The 18660-nt window shown below is 44.4% G+C and overlaps 1 protein-coding gene across 6 annotated transcripts in view; it reads left to right on the top strand.

Moving 5' to 3' along the window:
* Positions 1 to 12984: 12984 nt before the first annotated feature.
* Positions 12985 to 18660, top strand: part of HTR4 (5-hydroxytryptamine receptor 4) — a 153504-nt gene continuing 147828 nt past the window's right edge. For 3 of the 6 annotated variants that reach the window (XM_082213068.1, XM_082213066.1, XM_082213072.1), the window contains exon 1: positions 12985 to 13100. The gene's annotated coding sequence lies outside the window, so the exon portion shown is untranslated. Of the gene's footprint in view, positions 13101 to 13129; positions 13707 to 18660 lie in introns of those variants that run through there. The other 3 variants (XM_082213071.1, XM_082213067.1, XM_082213069.1) reach the window with 3 other exon arrangements.

Here is an 18660-nt window from a genome sequence, read left to right as displayed (position 1 = left end):
TCTGATTTTTATTTTTTATTTAATTTTCATTCTTCTTTGACTTTCCAAGAATTGCCTCCTCCTTCTCCTTGACAGCTCTGTTGGTAGAGCATGAGGCTCTCAATTTCATAGATTTGAGCCCCATGTTGGGTAAAAGATTCCTGCACTGCAGGGGGTTGGACTAGATGATCCTTTGGGGTCCCTTCGAACTCTACAATTCTGTGATTCTTCTTCTTTTTCATTTCTACTAAAAGGTCATTCCTAGTTCTATCTATCTTAGTCACTACACAATATTCTCTCCTTTAGATGCTGCTTCCTTATGATCCCCCACAATCCAGATCAACTAAGTTTCCTCTAGCACAGGGATGGAGGACTTTTAATCATCCAGAAGTTGCTCAACTACAACTCCTACCATGCCTGACCATTAACTATCCTCACTCGGACTGATGGGAGTTGTAGTCCACCAACATCTGGAGGGCCAAAGCAGACTTACATTAGGCAGGCACTTTCTCTGTTCTGTTTTCAGCAACTGCTAAAAAAAATCTCTGTTTAGACAAGGCTACCCAGATACAGGTAAAGCTGACCTATATTTTAACATGTGGTTTTCTTTTATAATGGATATTTTTAACAGCAGGTTTCATTTATTTTTATTTTGCATTTTTTAAGGTTATGGTTTACATAAGAACAGAAGAAGAACCTGTTGGATCATGCCAATGGAGGAGTTCGGATTTGATATCCCACTTTATCACTACCCTAAGGAGTCTCAAAGGGGCTAACAATCTCCTTTCCCCTTCCTCCCCCACAACAAACACTCTGTGAGGTGAGTGGGGCTGAGAGACTTCAGAGTAGTGTGACTGGCCCAAGGTCACCCAGCAGCTGCATGTGGAGGAGCAGGGAAGCGAACCCGGTTCACCAGATTACGAGTCCACCACTCTTAACCACTACACCACACTGGCTCATCTTAGTGCAATATCCTGTTCTCATAGTAGCCAACCAGCAAGCAGGATTTGAACACAAGAGCCCTCTCACCTCCTGCCATTTCCAGCAACTGAATGAGCTTTATATTTAACAGAATACAAATTCTGCTAAAGAATTTAATAATAATAATAATAATAATAATAATAATAATAATAATAATAGCAGCAGCAGCAACAGCAGCAGCAGCAGCAGCACAAAAGAGTCAAATTGTTGAGAACATTCCTGAAAGAGAAGGAAATTTCCTTTGACACACATAGGAGATGCAAGTTTCTCATAATCCTAATCTCTATTCACGATGAGAGGGGGCTGAGGGACATGATGGCAGCAGCAGCAGGAAGGGAAGATGACTAGGCAAGACTTTGCATGCCAGGTCCCACTCATCTGGTCCCAAATCCCACGCTTTACGCAAACAAGCAATTTCTGAAATGAAGCCCTTGGTGCTGCAGGAGGACAAAGGCAAAACAAATTCTGCCGAAGTCTTTCATGACTAATCAAAGCTATTATCAAACCTTCCTGGCCAAAGTGGAGGACCAAGCAGACATCCAAAGAGACCCCTTTCATTTCACTGCATGACTCAGAAAATCCAGCAAACAGGCTGGTTAACAAGCTAGCAGCTGAAAGGGTATAATGAGTGTGGGCTGTCAATTTCTCCTTTTTTTCTTTTTCTTTAGTGCATATAGCATATTTTCTTTTTGTTACTGTTGCTCCAAGTAGTGGTGATCAAGAAGGGCTGATGATGGTTTGGCAAAGCATCGGGTATCTTGTGTCTGTGCACTTCAACTTCCTTCCTTTGCCCCTTCTGTCAGCTATGACTGGTAAAAGGAAAAACTCATGAGCTGACTCTTCAAAACTATGCATGCACACACACACCTGGTGTCAGCTCTCAGCATCACTGGGCAAATGCCTGTACTCTGAGGGCCCAGCAAGGCCTACCAATGCTAGTGCCAAGTGCATTATTCCAGCCTCCTTATTGTTACTATTCCTTTACCTGAGGTTTGTAAGTAGATATGTAAGGACACAGGCTGTCCTTCAAGTGCCCTAAACTGTAATGTGCTTGAGCAGAGAAAGGAGACGGAAACAGATTGAGATCCAGTGCCATTGGCATAGCCCGGCATAAAATGACCATAACACCCAGTTCCAGTTACCCTAAAGGAAGGGCGAGGAGAGTTCCCTCCTTCTGGCTACTCCATAATCTGGCTTTACATTTGTCTTGAAAAGTGCAGGCAGGCCACATTCTGTCATATTTTCCCAGGCAATGCAATGCAAGAAGGGAATTGTGCACATTGACAGTGATTGGTGTTACTTAAGCAACTCCAAGTTTTTAATAAAACTCTTGGGACATTTTGACTTGCGCAGCCACATAGCACTGCATGTTTGCGCTCTCGCTCTCATTTGCTTGATTTCTCTGCTCCCTTGGGCCTAGAATAAATGAACATCACCAACAAAGCTATTTTTAGTCTTACTCAAGTTTAAGGTGCCTTCTTAGGATTAATGGCGGCTACCGTACAAGGAAAAAGTGATAAATATTTGCCAGCCAAATAATGGATAAAAGCATATGAATTCTGAGTTCTTTCAGAATTATTATGCATGTCTGAACTTACTGAAATGTGTGTCATGAAAATCTTAGTTAACTGCATGCACTGATAGTTCAATAAGTACAACTTTTTTGTAGTAATAGACCAACAGATTAGAGCAAATGTACATTTGCACATAGGCACATAGATAGAACTGCTCTGTGTTCTGTTTTATACAGAGTAATGTTTGTGCAGCAAAGTGTCTCTTCCATGCTGCCAAACCTGTATTGATGTAACATACATTGTTATTTTTAATAATCTTTCTTTCACTTGTATTTCTCAGATACCACAAAACTCCCTCATTTTGCAACAAATGGGTATCTAGCGCTTTCCCATTCTAGTGGTGATCATCTGCTTCCTTTAAAAAAAAGTGGGTGGACAAGAAGAGAAGGGAGATGAAAAGCTTGTGCAAATGGCTTGTCACATCAAAATAAAATTCTTGGGGCATTCCCAACAGTCGCAGCGCCAAATGAATTTCAGCAGGAAGCACCTCACAGAATATGTTTCTACTATCCTTGTCTTGGCACAGTGATAACTTTGCAGCTAAAATAATCATCCTTTTGTAGTGACAGAGCTTGACATGGGAATCAGCATCCTTACCTGCAGATTGAAAATGATCAGAGGTGCTGATAATCTCCCATAGTGACAGACTAGATGCCTCTGGGAAGCCCACAAGCAGGGGTTTAAGACAGCAGGCCTTTTCCATTATTGTCCCCCAGTAGCTGGCATTCAGAGGATGCTTCTGCAGGTAGCAAATAACCATCATGGCTAGTAGCCACGGATAGTCTTACCCTTCTACATATTTGTCTAAAATCCTTAGACCAGGGATAGGGAACCTATGCCTTTCCAGGTGTGTTGGACTACATTATCCCTCATCGTTGGCCATGTTGGCTGGGGCTGATGGGAGTTGGGGGAGGGCACAGATTTCCTATCCCTAAGATTCTTTACATTGCTCAATCTTATCATAGAATCATAGAATTGTAGAGTTGGAAGGGACCTCTGGGGACCATTTAGTTCAGCCCCCTGCAATGAGGGAATCTCAACGAAAGCATGCATGGCAGATAGCCATCCAACTTCTGCTTAAAAACCTCCAATGAAGGAGAGTCGACAACATCCTGAGGGAGTCCATTCCACAGTCAAACAGCTCTTACTGTCAAAATGCTGTTCCTGGTGTTTAGTCAGAATTTCCCTTCTTGTAACTTGAATCCCTTTTTTCGGGTCCTAGCCTCTAGAGCAGGAGCAAACAACTTTGCTCCATCTTTCATGTGGAGCCCTTTAGATATTTGATGGTGGCTATCATATATACATAGGGACATGGCTGGCGCTGTGGGTTAAACCACAGAGCCTAGGACTTGCTGATCAGAAGGTCGGCAGTTCAAATCCCCGTGACGGGGTGAGCTCCTGTTGCTCGGTCCCTGCTCCTGCCAACCTAGCAGTTTGAAAGCACTCAAAGTGCAAGTAGATAAATAGGTACCGCTCTGGCAGGAATGTAAATGGCATTTCCGTGCACTGCTCTGGTTCGCCAGAAGTGGCTTAGTCATGCTGGCCACATGACCCGGAAGCTGTATGCCGGCTCCCTTGGCCAGTAAAGCAAGATGAGCGCCGCAACCCCAGAGTCAGTCACGACTGGACCTAATGGTCAGGGGTCCCTTTACCTTTACCTTTATCGTATATCCTCTTAGTCTCCTCTTATCAAGGCTAAATACACCCAACTCCCTGAACCGTTCCTCATAAGGCTTGGTTTCCAGATACTTCATCATTTTAGGCATGCTTGCTTGCTTACTTGGAAATAAGTACCATTGAATTTAAAGGGGCTTATTCTGATTGTGGGACTGCAGCCTCAGATAAGGTTAAGTCAAGATCTCTTAAGTCAGAATAATGTAAAATCAGTGTAAACATAATGGAGATGAAACAGTGGTACATATGGATTTTGCTCTTGGTTGTGATAATGCCAAGAATATATTACTGTATTTTCTGTGCACTGATGTAAGTGGCACACCAGCTTCCAGAGCCATTGTAGAGAGCCAGTCAAGATATTGTTGGAGTGGGATCCCTTCTAATTCCTGGATCCCGCAAGGATTAAAATGTAATGAAGGATTCCATTGCTGGAATAGCCAGTCCAGCTTCATGGTAATAGCCTCTTAAGTATGAGTCCTTAAGGTAACAAAGGAAGTGGCTCTGTGCCAGAACACAAATGGGGGGTCCCTCACCCGCAACTGTCTGTTAGTGGGAAGGACAAAGCCAAGAGTCAAGAAGTACGTGTGTGTATGAGACAGAGCTAGTGGCTAGAAGCAGGCTAGGCAGCTGAGAGACAGAACCAAGTCTGATTTTTGCTGGGATCCAAGGCTGTGGCTATGGGAGAAGCAGGACCTTCTTGAGGTGTTAATGATGTGAGCCCCTCCATCGTAGGCTCAGGTTGTATATATGTGCAAATAAACCATCATAAAGACACCACAGTCTCTGCTGTCCCTCATTTCGAGAAAACCAAACTCTGGGTAAGCGCCTGGGACCCCTGGAATCTTACACTGCTCAGAGATTGGGGTGGCATGAAACAATATATATATTTCCTGAATAGGGCAGGGGTAAGATAGAGAAATGGAGAATGCTCTGGTGCTATTTCCCTCTCCTTGCACTTTAGTGGTAAGTGTGGGAAAGAGAACAATGAGAACTAGCTCTGTTTGCAATCGGCTATATATCATGTGGGACGCGGGTGGCGCTGTGGGCTAAAGCCTCAGCGCCTAGGGCTTGCCGATCGAAAGGTCGGCGGTTCGAATCCCCGCGGCGGGGTGCGCTCCCGCTGCTCAGTCCCAGCGCCTGCCAACCTAGCAGTTCGAAAGCACCCCCGGGTGCAAGTAGATAAATAGGTACCGCTTACCAGCGGGAAGGTAAACGGCGTTCCGTGTGCGGCTCTGGCTCGCCAGATGCAGCTTTGTCACGCTGGCCACGTGACCCGGAAGTGTCTCCGGACAGCGCTGGCCCCCGGCCTATAGATGTGAGATGGGCGCACAAACCCCAGAGTCTGCCAAGACTGGCCCGTTCGGGCAGGGGTACCTTTACCTTTACCTATATATCATGTGAGTGTTGGACCTTGTGCTAATCATTCTTCCTGGTTCCGCATTTTGGCTCATCTCATTTCCTGTTCAGAAAACACCTTCCAAATTATATGTACTACAGTAATTAATAATTAACAACCAATTAACGGTGCTGCTGCTTTTAAGAGGTAGCTATAAAAGATTAATGAGTGACTTAATAGAGATTTCATATTTTTATAAGTCTGCCACTGCAGCTTCCTGGGAAGTCCTTTAACGATAATTCACTGGTGTATGTATCACCTTTGACAAAACCATCTGTGATGTATTTTACTACAACATACTGTGATTAATAGCTGTGTATAACTGGGAAGGCTCTATAAATAAACATAATCTTGTTTTATGTCTCTGTATCAGTACATTTGCCTGACTTCATTCAAGGATCTATAAAGTGCTTTAGAGAAATTATGAACGTGGAAGTGGATCGTATTTTATTTTGCTGTTTTCCCTGAGTACCAGTTTATATAATCAGGAGAATCAAATGTTATGCATTGACTAGACTATTATTTTAGTGTGCAGCTTGTATGCAAATATGTTGAAGCACTAGAGTCTAGGCCCTATAGCCCTATAAAGTGTGGCACTCCAGGAAAACTTTGTCACATGGTTCTGATGATATTTAAAGTGACCTAAGAGGAAAGGAAGGGAGTGGCTGTTGCTATTTCTTCCAGGGTTCTGATTCTAATTAGAGCTCCCTTTCTCTTAGAGCCTTGTCCCAGTTCCAGCTATGAGCCAAAACAAGGAAGGGTTAAAAAGTTTCCCCTTTCTCACCCTTCCACTGTCTTAGGCAGTAGAGCAAATAATAAAGTCAATAATAAATTAAGAACACCTTCTTCAGTTGGTTAGAGTGTGGTGTTGACAATGCCAAGGTTGCAGGTTCAATTCCTGTATGGGGCAGCACTGCAGGGGGTTGGACTAGATGATCCTCAGGGTCCCTTCCAACTCTATGATTCTGTGATTCTCCTGTCATCAATACTGTACCTAATATTAAGGCATCTGATGGAACATTGATGTCTTTTTGTTCTGGCCTTTTATGCTCATCCCATGCAAAGGACACTGGAGGGTTATACATGTTTGTTGCCCATCTGGCGGATAGTGAAATTCAGCTAATTAAAACCTGCCAAAGTCTCAGAAGTCAACTGGAGCAGCCTTCACTGTTGGCCTTTCAACTTCCATTTCAAATGAATTTGGACAGTTGAACTGACTGTTTTGCTAGCACAATCAGAGACTCTTGCCCTGATCACTTTGGGATTTTCTGGCTGACAGCTGGTGGCTTGAGACATGTACAAAAACTCGGCTTTGAGATTCCCTACCTCTAAATGGCCTAGATACAGCACAGTGCTGCCAGATGGCTGACATGTTGATTGAAGACTGGCCGTTTTGAGTCAAGAGCCAATGTTGTGGTTCCAGTACAAGGGCTGCCCAGCTTGTCGGTCATGGGCAGCATGTGCCCCCAATGAGGTTTATCTCTGGCAGCCTATCTTATCTTTTATTTTTACTTATGTTCCCATGATTGCAAAAACAATTTTCATTGGCAGTGCTCAAAAGGTATCAGTGTCAAACCAGTTGCTCAGCTTGCTCCTCGGGTCAGAATATTCAGTTCCACTCTTTTTAGGGCATTTCCGTGTTTCTACTGAATTTAAAACCTTAAAGTTCTGGACTGCCTGATTCCTTATGTTTCTGCCCAATCATCGAGAGATTCAGGGGAGTCACTGCTAGTGGTCCCCCCTTGCTTGAATGCACAACTCATATCAACCAGGAGTCATGCATTCAGTATCGTGGGCCCCATTTTATAGAACTCCCTTCCAGCTGATGTCAAAAAGATCTCCTCCTTGTTGAACTTCCAACACCTACTGAACTTAAAAAACACCAGCAGGCATTTAACTGAATACTGATATTAGGGTTTCAACTACTTTGTTGTTTATTGCATTGTTTTCTCACTTGTACACTGTTTAGAGATGATTATAATTAAATAGTATATACATTGCTGAAATAAAAAGTAATAATGTTAATCACTTTGAAAATGAATATATGTAAACACCAAGGTCCGATGCTTCTAAAGCAAATATTGCACACACGCACACACACACACACACACACACACATATATCACTACACTAGATATCAATATATGATGATGATGATGAATTAAATTTCCATACCTCCCTTCAACTGAAGATCACAGGGCAGTTTACAATATAAAAACACCAAAATACATACCACAATAACAAACAAAAGCAATACCCCCACCCAGTTTCAAAGGCTATAGATTGTTTAATTAGCCAAAGGCTTGGGAGAAGAGGAATGCTTTTGCTTGGCATCTAGAGATATGTAATGAAGGCATCAGGGGAGCCTCCCTGGGGAGAGGGGTCCACAAGCAAGGAGTCACCACAGAAAAGGCCTGTTCTTGTGTTGCCGCCCTCCATACCTCTCTCAGAGGAGGCATATGAAGAAGGGCCTCAGATGATGATCGCAGGGTCAAGATTGGTTTATATGGGGAGAGGCAGTCCTTGAGGTATTGCAGTCTAATGTGGGTATGGTATAAATATCTCCATTTACAAGGCCTGTTGCAAGAGAAATATCTTTAGCAGGCACCAAAAGGACAATAGAGACTATTACAGTAGTTATATATAGATATAATGCTTTGTACTCAAAGCATGCACCAACTTTGTAATCTGTAGGCAAAGTATCTGTAGGCAAATATTGTGTGTGACTGAAGTGGGATTTGATTCAAGGACATCCTGGTTCCCGTTCCCATCCTCTTAAGTGCAACATTAGCTCTTGCCTGACACAAATCAGGCAGCTCAGATTAATATCCCATTTGGAATATTCCCTCTAGACAACATTTTGCAGCCAAAATGCCAGTGGAGATGGAAATGTTTTCCCTTCCTCATTCCTATACTTTCCCAAACCACATGTGCTCAATTGGGTCAGCTTTAACAGGCATCAATTGCTTTTTAGTTGCCTGAAATAGTAGTCTAATTAAACAAGTTGATTTTACATAAAATCCTTGGACAAAATACTTATACATTCATTTTATGTTTTCTGCGCCCATAACCTTAAAAAACAGACTGCATAGTACATCTTTGTAAAATATGTATCAGTAAGAACAAATGAAGTGTCTAGCTGGGTCAGACCAAAGATACCACACCCTGCTTCCCATGGGGACCAACAAGATGTCTCTGGGAAGCCCACAATAGTTGGATTAGGTGAAATAGGAAGTCTGTATCACAAAAGTGGCAAGCACACACTGATACAAATGTATTCACTCAAATAAACAGTGAAAGGAAGCCACAAGCATCTTGCTTGCATTGAGTGCCTACAATTTGGCATTCTCTTTGATCAACCACTGCAACTACAGCCAACAAGCAACTTGGGGTGCAATTTGATATTGGCAGGCTGAGTGGCTGTATGATCTGGGAGAAGCTCTGCTATATGGGCAAAACTTATGATATGCTGTCAACATAGAGATACATCAGCAGAACTCCCCCAATAGATCAGCAGAGCAGCCAAAATGGGGTGCAGAGTTGGGTGGGGTAGGTGGCATGGAGGGGTACACTTTAGCCAAATCCTGTGCACCTTCAATCCTTTGCCACCCACCATTGATGGCAGAACTTTACACCCATCCTCAACCTGGTGCAAGGAATTTCTCTCCCACTGAATTCAATGGAAGAGGGGGGAAATTAAGTGGTCTCAGATCACATCCTACCCCATCCCCCTTGGCAGTGCTTAAGATAGGACAGAACTCAACACACCATCACAGCACAGCACAGCACCACCAGTATATCAGGAAGTGAGATGACAGGGTGTGCGGCACGGGGGCAATATCAGATGGAGTAGAGATGGTATGGTATTGTCTTGCATGCTCTCTCTCTCTCTCTCTCTCTCTCTCTCTCTGTGTGTGTGTGTGTGTGCAGTCCTGCTAGGTGTGTGCTGGGGACATTTTCCCATTGCAGTGAGGTCATTGGCTATGTCTTTTTTGGGTGTTTGTGATGACATGTAGAAACAATGTAGAACAACGCAAGTTCATGCACAACAGCTACACCAGTGTCCTGGCCTATAAAGGTTCCTCTTAACAGACATTCTGCTACCCATGTAGTTCCCATGCCATTCAGATAAGGCTGCATTCTGATTGCTAACCTGGCTGTATCCTAGAATGATTATTTTACATGTCACCAAAGAAAGATGGCAAAAGGTAGCACGGATGTGAATAAAACCTTTGTGCTAATTTATATTGTTACATGCCACCTGCAAGCTCTGCTGAGCGGTAGCAAGATTCCAGGGGGCTCCAGGCACTCACCCAGGGCTGTGTTTCAGTTGGGGAAATCAAGGCACAGTGGAGAATAGTTACTTTAAGAAATATGGTTTATTTTACATATACTTACACCTAAGGCCTTCAGTGGAGGGGGTACAGAACATTATACCCCAAAGCTGAAAATTGAAATGTACTTATCAGAAAATAAGTCTTATTTAAATGCATTGTCTTCCAGGTAAATTTGGCTAGGATCATGAAGTGGGAAAGACTCCTAGCAGAATATTGGCTTGCGGTGAGCCACAAGTATTGAGAACACACCAGAGTTTCTAATCCACCAGATAATTTGCCTCAGTTCTAGAGATCATGTAGAGCAGGGACAGGGAACCAGTGGGTCTACATATGACTACATCTATCATCCTTGACTACATCTATCATCCTTGACTACAGCTATCATCCTTGACAATTTGCCTTGTTGGCTGGGGCAGATGGGAGCTGAGTCCAGCAATAGCTGGAAGGCTACAAGTTTCTGTTCCTTATGTGCTGTTCCTTCTTCAACTGCTAGCCCTGCTGCCAAGGAGTGTGGTGGAGTCTCCTTCTTTGGAGGTCTTTAAGCAGAGGCTTGACAACCATATGTCAGGAGTGCTCTGATGGTGTTTCCTGCTTGGCAGGGGGTTGGACTCGATGGCCCTTGTGGTCTCTTCCAACTCTATGATTCTATGATTCTATGTAGAGGCAGAAGCTTGTGACCAACGAGTCTCCCAGGGTGCTACCATTATAAAATTGGGCATGTGCATCAACAAACAGAAATAAGGAGCCTGCAAGCGTGGGTGCATGTGGTCCAAAAGGACAAGAGAGTCAACACCCTTAGAAGGAACTGAGTAATGCAAAATTATAGTGATATGCTCGGTGAATTGAGATATAAAGGCAGAGTTCCAAGCTGTACATATTTATACCTTGGCAGAAAGCCACTGCTCTATACAGCAGGTGTCAAAGCACGTGTCTCACTTAGAACATGTGTCTTAGAGGTACTTCTTCTTGCTTAAGGAGATAACTGTGCATCTTCTTAGGAGCAGAGTGTGCCCTGCCAAGATGCCCATGTCATACCAAACCATGCAAATCATGATTAACTGAATTCATCGCCATGTTTGCATGATGCATTATTGTTCTTAACCGAAGAGCTTTATCTCAGAAAACAGACGTGAAAAAGCCGTTATAATCTGAACTCTCCTTTTGTTTAATTGTTGGTTGGGACACAGTTTGCTATAGCCCTTGGCTTTCAGTTATGGAAAAAACGTTCCATGACAACACCATTACCATATATAATTCCTATGGCAAAATAATATTAATCCCAGCAGGTAAGTCTGTGAGCTGCCAAAACCTGACCTCCCATGCTATTCTTTTGTCCCCTTTAGGCCCGGTGGCATTTCTGAACGCCTCCAGATATTGTTGGGCTCCAGCTTCCATCAGCACCAGCCAGCATGGCCAAAAGGAACATGGGAAGCTGCATCAGAGTGAGACAGACCATTGCTCGATTTAGCTCGGTATTGTCTACACTGATGGACAGATGCTCTCTGCCCTTTCAGGAAGTGGCCTGTTGCCAGGAGACACTTGAGGTTGAACCTGGGACCTTTTTTGCATGTGCAGCATGTGCTCTTCCATTGAGCTACAGGCCAGGAAAGTCTGGAAGACCGCAGATCCCCCAACCTATTTTAGGCTGTAGCCTAAAGTAAAGAGCCCCTTGTTGCTGGCATCTGTCTGTCTCAAAAGCAGTGCTGTAGCTATGGGGGCGGCTAGCTAGCTCCCCCCCCCATGAAGCGTCCATTGAGGCTCCTGGGTGAAATAAAACCTAGTTTCGCCCTTCTCAAAAGACAATGGAGTGCACCTCTGGGGGTAAAATCAAACCGCTGCGTCAGCAGCAGCACCGTGAGCTTCCTGGGGCACAAGCCTGGGCAGTATTTATGGAGGTCCTGGGCTGCCCAGGCGACAAGACTTCCCTCTCGGCCTCCCTGATGCGGTCCAAAGAAAAGCAGAGCAATACGCTTGGCACCAGCTTGGCTACGGGAGTTGCCAGGAAGCATACAAGGTGCCATCCAACCACTTTAGGGACTCCACTCCGGATTTGTGTTGGGTTTACTCCCTAGTCCTTCCTTGTCCTGAAGATTCCCCATTACTTTGGGGGTACACCTGCAGGGCAGGAAAAAGTTCCGCTTGCTGAGCGAAGCAGCCCCTCCTGCTGCCTGTCCTCCGGCCCTGCAGCCAGTTAAAGCGCAGGCCTGGGGCACAGAAGCAACTCCCGGCTGGAGGGACTCGGCGGCCAGATGTCTGCGCTTGACCGGAAAGCGCGCGCATTCCCACCCGGCGGTTGCTCTGCAAGCCCGAGGCCAGATCAGCAGCACCTGTTGCCACTGACGGTTTGACCCGCGGCGTGCGGAGGAGGCAGAGGCGCTTCCACGAGACTTGGCTGCGCGGTCGCCCGCGTGCTTCCACGAGCGCGAAGGGAAACGCAGGAAACTCCGCGGAGTCCTTTCTTGCGCCGCAGGTGGGGCAGCTGCCTCGCTCCCCCCGCCCCCGCGTCGTGATATAAAGAGAAGCGAGGCTTCCGAACAGGCGTCTCTTCCTTCCCTCCAGAGAGAGAGAGAGCGCTCGCTCGCTCGCGCAGCACTGCAAGGTACCGTAGCGCAAGCCGGGGAAGCGCCTGGTTTCCCTCGTAGCCGAATTGCTCTGCGGCTCCCCACGGATTATTCTTCCTACGCCGTTTCCCCCTCTGGAGCGGAGGAAGGCGCCCGGCGGGGAGCGCGCTCTGATTGGCTGCCACTGACTGGCCGGCGCAAAGCAGGCAGCGCGCTTCCTACCGAAGAAAGGCAGCTGGAGGGAAAGCGGGAGAAGCCGGCTGCCTCGGAGAGAGAGAGGAGAGGAGGCAGCCCGTCCGTGAAGGAGCTTGAAGGTCTGCTCTGCGCGGCTTTCCCGTCGCTTCATCCCAGGACAGCAACTTCACTGAAGCGGCGGAGGGGCGCGCAAAGTGTTAGCAGGCAGCAGCCGCGGCGGCTGAGCGGCTTTGACTTCCCTCCGCGGCGCCGGATAGTGAGCGAAAGACGCGGGACGGAGCGAATGGTCTACCCGGAGGAGACGACGGCGCGAAGAGCCGCCGCGGAGCAGATGCAGCCGACCACGTGAGCAGCGGGGCAGCTGGACCATGGTGGGGGCGTCCGGGCTGCTCTCCCTGCAATGGTGAGACCTTGCTCCGGCTGGGCTGCCCGTGCGCGCCGGCTTGCACGCGTCCCAGTCCCCCCAGTTGCTTTATTTCCGATCGCTGGTTTATTTTATCTCTGGACCTCTTTTCCAACAAGGAAAGTAAGCCAGAGTTGCCTCTCCACCCCCCTCGTGAGGACAGGCTCTGCCAGGCTGCCTAGGGATGATGAGGTATTCTGCATATGTTCAGAGGCACTCTTGCGTCTACTAATACCGGTTTGCAGGGCTAAAAACAATCCCCTATTGGCTTGCACGCTGCTGATAGGTTTCCCGGAAGTTGTTACGGAGAATTTATCTTTCGAAGGCATGTTCGTACACGCACTGTCTGGTGGTTCTCGGTCGCCTGCCTCCAGATAGTGCTTGGAAGTAATTTGCTAGAGTAGAGGACTCTTGAAAAGAAGGCAGCCTTCCTGTTGGAAAATATGACAATACCTGGGAAGCAGCCCAAAGTAAATAATCCGGATCAAAAGAAATATAACCTTGGTCTGAAAGAGGGTGTCAAAAACAAAAGTTTCCTGCCCGTCCAAATGCGTCCACCGAATTAATAGTTAGGTGATGCTAGAGAGTTTATACATTGTGCTAGAGGTAGGTAAAGGAACGTGGCAGAACTTTGAACTTTTCTTATTGCTTTGTTTTGCTCCATAATTTCTTACCTGGTCAGAGAGGGAAGTTCTGTATTGGCAACCCCCCCCCCCCGTGATGTAATAGATATCTTCGGAAGTAACGGTACATTTAAAAGGGTTTTTTTCCTTCGAAAGGAATAATAAAAGGCATGACTATCAAAAGCAAAAGTTTCCTGCCAGTGGAAATGCATACTGACAAAGTAACTAGGTGATATTGTAGTATCTACGGTGTGTGTTAGTTATGTAAAGAGGAACGTGAAAAAGAGGAACCCGAGGAAACGTTGAACTGTGTTTGATTAGTGCTTTGCTTTGCTCTGTAATTACTTATAAGGAAGTTGTGTATCGGCAAGGGGCTGCCCCAGGTGATAATAGATAGCCTCTGATGTAAGTTAGAAACCTTTACTTCACTACTACTGAATACTGGGCATGGTGCAAACAGATGGAGAGTAGGCAACAAAGCACAAGTATCCTTTAAGAAGTAGAAAGTGAGGGGCGGAGGTGTGCAGGAACAAAGCTGGGGTTGGGGTTGGGATGGGAAGTGTCCTGTATGCTTTTATTATTTTTTATGGTATTGAAGTTCACAGCATTGTGGAAGATGTTTCTTTTACTTAGCAGAACAGTGGATGGAAGAAAGAGCAGTGTATGTTAATGGAGAAGGGCTGCAGTTTCTTGGAGCTACCTAGGATTAAACTGCAGCAGAGTAAATAACTCAGTGCAGTCAGTTTTGCCTTGCTGTTAAGCACAGAAAAGTGTGTGTGTGTGAGTGAACATAATATATAGGGAAGGGGAGCCAGTGCATGAATGCGAGAAAAGACACACAAATGAACTGAACTTAAAAATTCAACATAGAACACATTGGATTCAATAATATGCTGTACCACACAGCAAGGCAAGAAGTAGTCTTAGGTTTCCATTTATTAAGGGAGCAACTTTACCACCACAGGATTTGAGAGTCATAGCTGTCATACTTTGCATGTTACAAGTATAGGATTGTATCGCAAATGCAAATATTAATTTATGTAATTGAAATGCAATTTCAAATCATTTTCAGTAAAAAAATTATTTGCATTTTTAAAACATGTAGTTTTGTACCCTGTTATCTGTGAATATTGATATGGTCACATAAGTGAAGGGCCTGGTGCACACATCACATTCAAATGACTTGTTTTTCCACCATGCCATTATTGTAGGTGTCCAGCTGCACACATACACATTCAGTTACTAAATTTTTCAAGAACAATTTTTGTGTTTATTTGCACTCACTTTTTAAATTCTTTTTATTGATGCTTTCCTATAGCAATGACTCTGCTAACATTACAGCATGATCCTGTGCATGTCTACTCTGCAATAAGATCCACTGAATTCAATGGTCCTTTCTCATTAGTAAGTGTAGGTTTGTCACCTAAGTGACATTTTGATGATGCTTGGACAAGTGAAGCAGCTTTTTCTCTACTGAACTGCCAATCAGCAGTTGAGAAAAGTGGAATTGGAAGAACATTTCTGGATATGTGCCAGGAAGGAATTTTCAGCTGAGCTCTGTTTGAACTGGTATATTTCTGTGGATTGGTAGATGCTTGAAGGCTTAAACATTTCTTATGTATAACAATTTAATTTTCTTTGGCTGCTGCTAATGATGAGTAGATCTCTCCAGAATTTCCAGACTTGCATATCTAAGAGCAAGGTGCCACAGCCTTTCCTCAAACTACTTGCAGCTTAATACAGTGGTGCCTCGCAAGAAGAAATTAATTCGTTCCGCGAATTTTTTCGTCTTGCGAATTTTTCATCTTGCGAAGCACGGTTTCCCATAGGAATGCATTGAAAATCAATTAATGCGTTCCTATGGTCAAAAAAAGTCCAAACAAAGCCAAATTTGGTACAACAAGAGTTTATTAAGTGCTCTTTAAAGTCACACATACTGTAAAGAGCATTTCAAAATTCAAACCCAGATTTTTTTTTTAAAAAAAACAGCAAAGTGGCCCAATGGTCACAGAAAATCATAAAAATGCAGAAAAAAACCACAAGCTTCCAGATTCTTGCAAACCCCTCCCCAACTGTTCCCCCAGCCACCCAGCACACAGAAATTCAAATCCATATTTTTTTTTAAAAAAAAAACAGCAGAGTGGCCCAATGGTCACAGAAAATCATAAAAATGCAGAAAACACACACACAAGCTTCCAGATTCTTGCAAACCCCTTCCCAACACCAAGTCCTTGAATTCCAAACACCCCAACCCAAAATCCAAAACCCCCCAAAAAAGTTTTAAAAGCTTAACTTACCAAATGGCTGCAAAAGAAGTTTTGGAAAAGCTTCAAAAATCACCAAAGTCTTTAAAAACCTCAAAAAAGGCTACTATGTACACTGCGTTCTATGAGTTGCTCCTCGAAGTCAAGTCGCAACTGTATTAACGGTGTTAAGAAAAAGGAAACAAACTTGCAAGGCGTTTTCGTCTTGCAAAGCAAGCCCATAGGGAAATTTGTCTTGCGAAGCAGCTCAAAAACGGAAAACCCTTTCGTCTAGCGAGTTTTCCATCTTGCGAGGCATTTGTCTTGCGGGGCACCACTGTACTCAAATCAGCACATAGTTAGATCATAGGACTTTAGCTGATGTTTTGTCTGACTTGTCTGCTCGTTTAAGTAGCTACCAGTGGCGTAGCGTGGGGGGTGCAGGGGGGCTTGCCGCACCGGGCGCAACATCTGGGGGTTAGGGTTAGGGGGCGCAAATCCACGGGTTAGGGGGCGCAAATTACTTGCCTTGCCCCGGGTGCTGACAACCCACGCTACGCCACTGGTAGCTACTGAATTAATATAAAACACTGTTCCTGAAGAATTTCTTGAAAACTTCAAAAGTTGTACAGTTTTCCCCACACACCATAACTAAGCAATAGGATGCAAATGTGATAAATAAATAAACCTCTGTAGTTACGTCATTATTGATTCCATTTTATAGACTGGGTTCACTGAAGCCCAGAGTAATTTTACTGAGGCTATCATCTGAACTTGTGGCTGAATGGAGAGGTTTGAACTTGAAACCCATGGTTCCCAAGTCAGTGTACCAATGACCAATGTACACTCATGCAAAGAGTCAGATAAAAAAAAATAGGCTGACTTTTTGTGATAGCGTGGGATGCCCAATCGGTGGGAGAAAAGACAAGGGAGACAGAAAGAGACAAACCTAGTACAAAGATAAGCACCATGGTGGCTTGTAATGGATAAACAAGGAATATCTGTTGTCACAATTTTGTGAGGACACTTACACTTCTTCAGGTTGGGGCAGTTATGACAGTGATGCCTCTGCTTGTTTGATGTTTTTTTCAGTGAAAACTAACTGCAGAGAAAGTCAACTTAAAAATGACACTAGTTTACTATGCTATTAGCTCATATTCAGTGTGGACAATACTAAGCTAGAAAGACCAGTGGCCTGACTTAAAATAAGGCAGCTTCCTGTGGCACTTCCTAGGCACATGAGTAGTTAACGGAGAACACTCTGTGAATGCTGCCTGTCTGTAGACTGAGCAGTGAAAGTGTATTCTGCTAATGGATCTTTCATTAGAGTTTGAATTATTGGAGCACTGGGGGGGAAATCTGGAAAGTCTTATTAGTATCTTTCTTCGGAGGCATCTTAAATAACCCTCCTGCAATGCAACGAGATAGAACTCGGAGTCACTGAAAAAAATCGAATGCCTGGGTATTGCAGCTGCTGTTCTGTAGCCATCATTAGATAAACCCCTCCTCATCTCTTTAAGCCTTAGTACCCAAACTAGGTCCAATGGAAAGGTAGAAGAAACAGGCTTGGAGCATATGATGCCACTTGCTTTAGAAACAAAGTTATTTAAAACAGTCTACGTCCTCTGGTTTGTGAGTGAGCCGGAGAGAGCTGTATCCCATCTTCTGTGTTACTGTTACTTATTACCCTCCTTTCACCCTAAGGTTACAAATTTAAAACACAAAATATAAAAGAATTTAAAATAGCTAACAGCAGCACAGGTACTTAGTATTTCATATGTGGAATCGCCAATTAAACTGCGTGTGTTTGTGTGTTTGTTCAGAAGTAGCAGCTTCACCTTCTGTTTACCTGAATACTTATTGCTGTCTTTCACCTCCTGTGTTCACTGCTGGAAATTTCTGCAGGTTATCCATAAGGCAAAGGTGCGGCTCACCATTTGGCAATGGCTGGGATAACAGTGAGTCTTGCTCCTTGGGAAACATGGAGGCCATTTTCCTTGGTAAGGTTCCTGGGCAGATGGAAAGGCTCCAAAGCTCCTTCATGGAATTGGCTGTAGTTGCATCTCTGATGGGAAAGCTTGTTGGAGTTAGTCTCTAATATAAAAAGCTTTGCATTCTGCAGGAAGATGTGAAATACCAAGGGACAAGATGGGAGTACAAATTGTAAAACATCTTAGTGCTGGAACTAGGCAGCTGTTGGCTAATATTATACACACCATTTTTCAAGGTGAAAATACCAGGTAGAGATATCATCTCTCTCACACACCCTTGGTGTTCTTTCCCAAAAGGAAAATCATGCTGTTTGTGCTCTCTCTCTCTCTTTCTCTCTCTCTCTCTCTCTTGCAGGATAGTCTTATAGCAAGATTGTTGCCATGACGTTTGGTCGAAAAATGTTTTACTGGGTGTTGGAATAAATACTTGTTTACACTGTAATTTCTTTATGGAGTTTTCAGTGTGTGAATGTTTGTGTGCATACACAATATAAATCCTGGTTTTCATAACTTTATGAAATAACAATACTACTGGGAATAGGAGTTTCCCCTTTCCTTTCAATTTCAAATGGACTTATTATTTCTGAGCTTTTCATACATTTTTTTCCAGGTTGTTGTTGTTGGTGGGAATAGGGCTTTTTCTGTGGGATTTTTTTTTTTGGGGGGGGTGGAAGTGCTTCCTTGCAAGACTTCCACTATGCCA

Source organism: Podarcis vaucheri (assembly GCF_965113315.1).
Source record: "Podarcis vaucheri genome assembly, chromosome: 2".
NCBI lineage: Eukaryota > Metazoa > Chordata > Lepidosauria > Squamata > Lacertidae > Podarcis > Podarcis vaucheri.
Note: the sequence above shows the minus strand (reverse complement) of the source record. Positions and strands in the feature narration are given on the sequence as shown.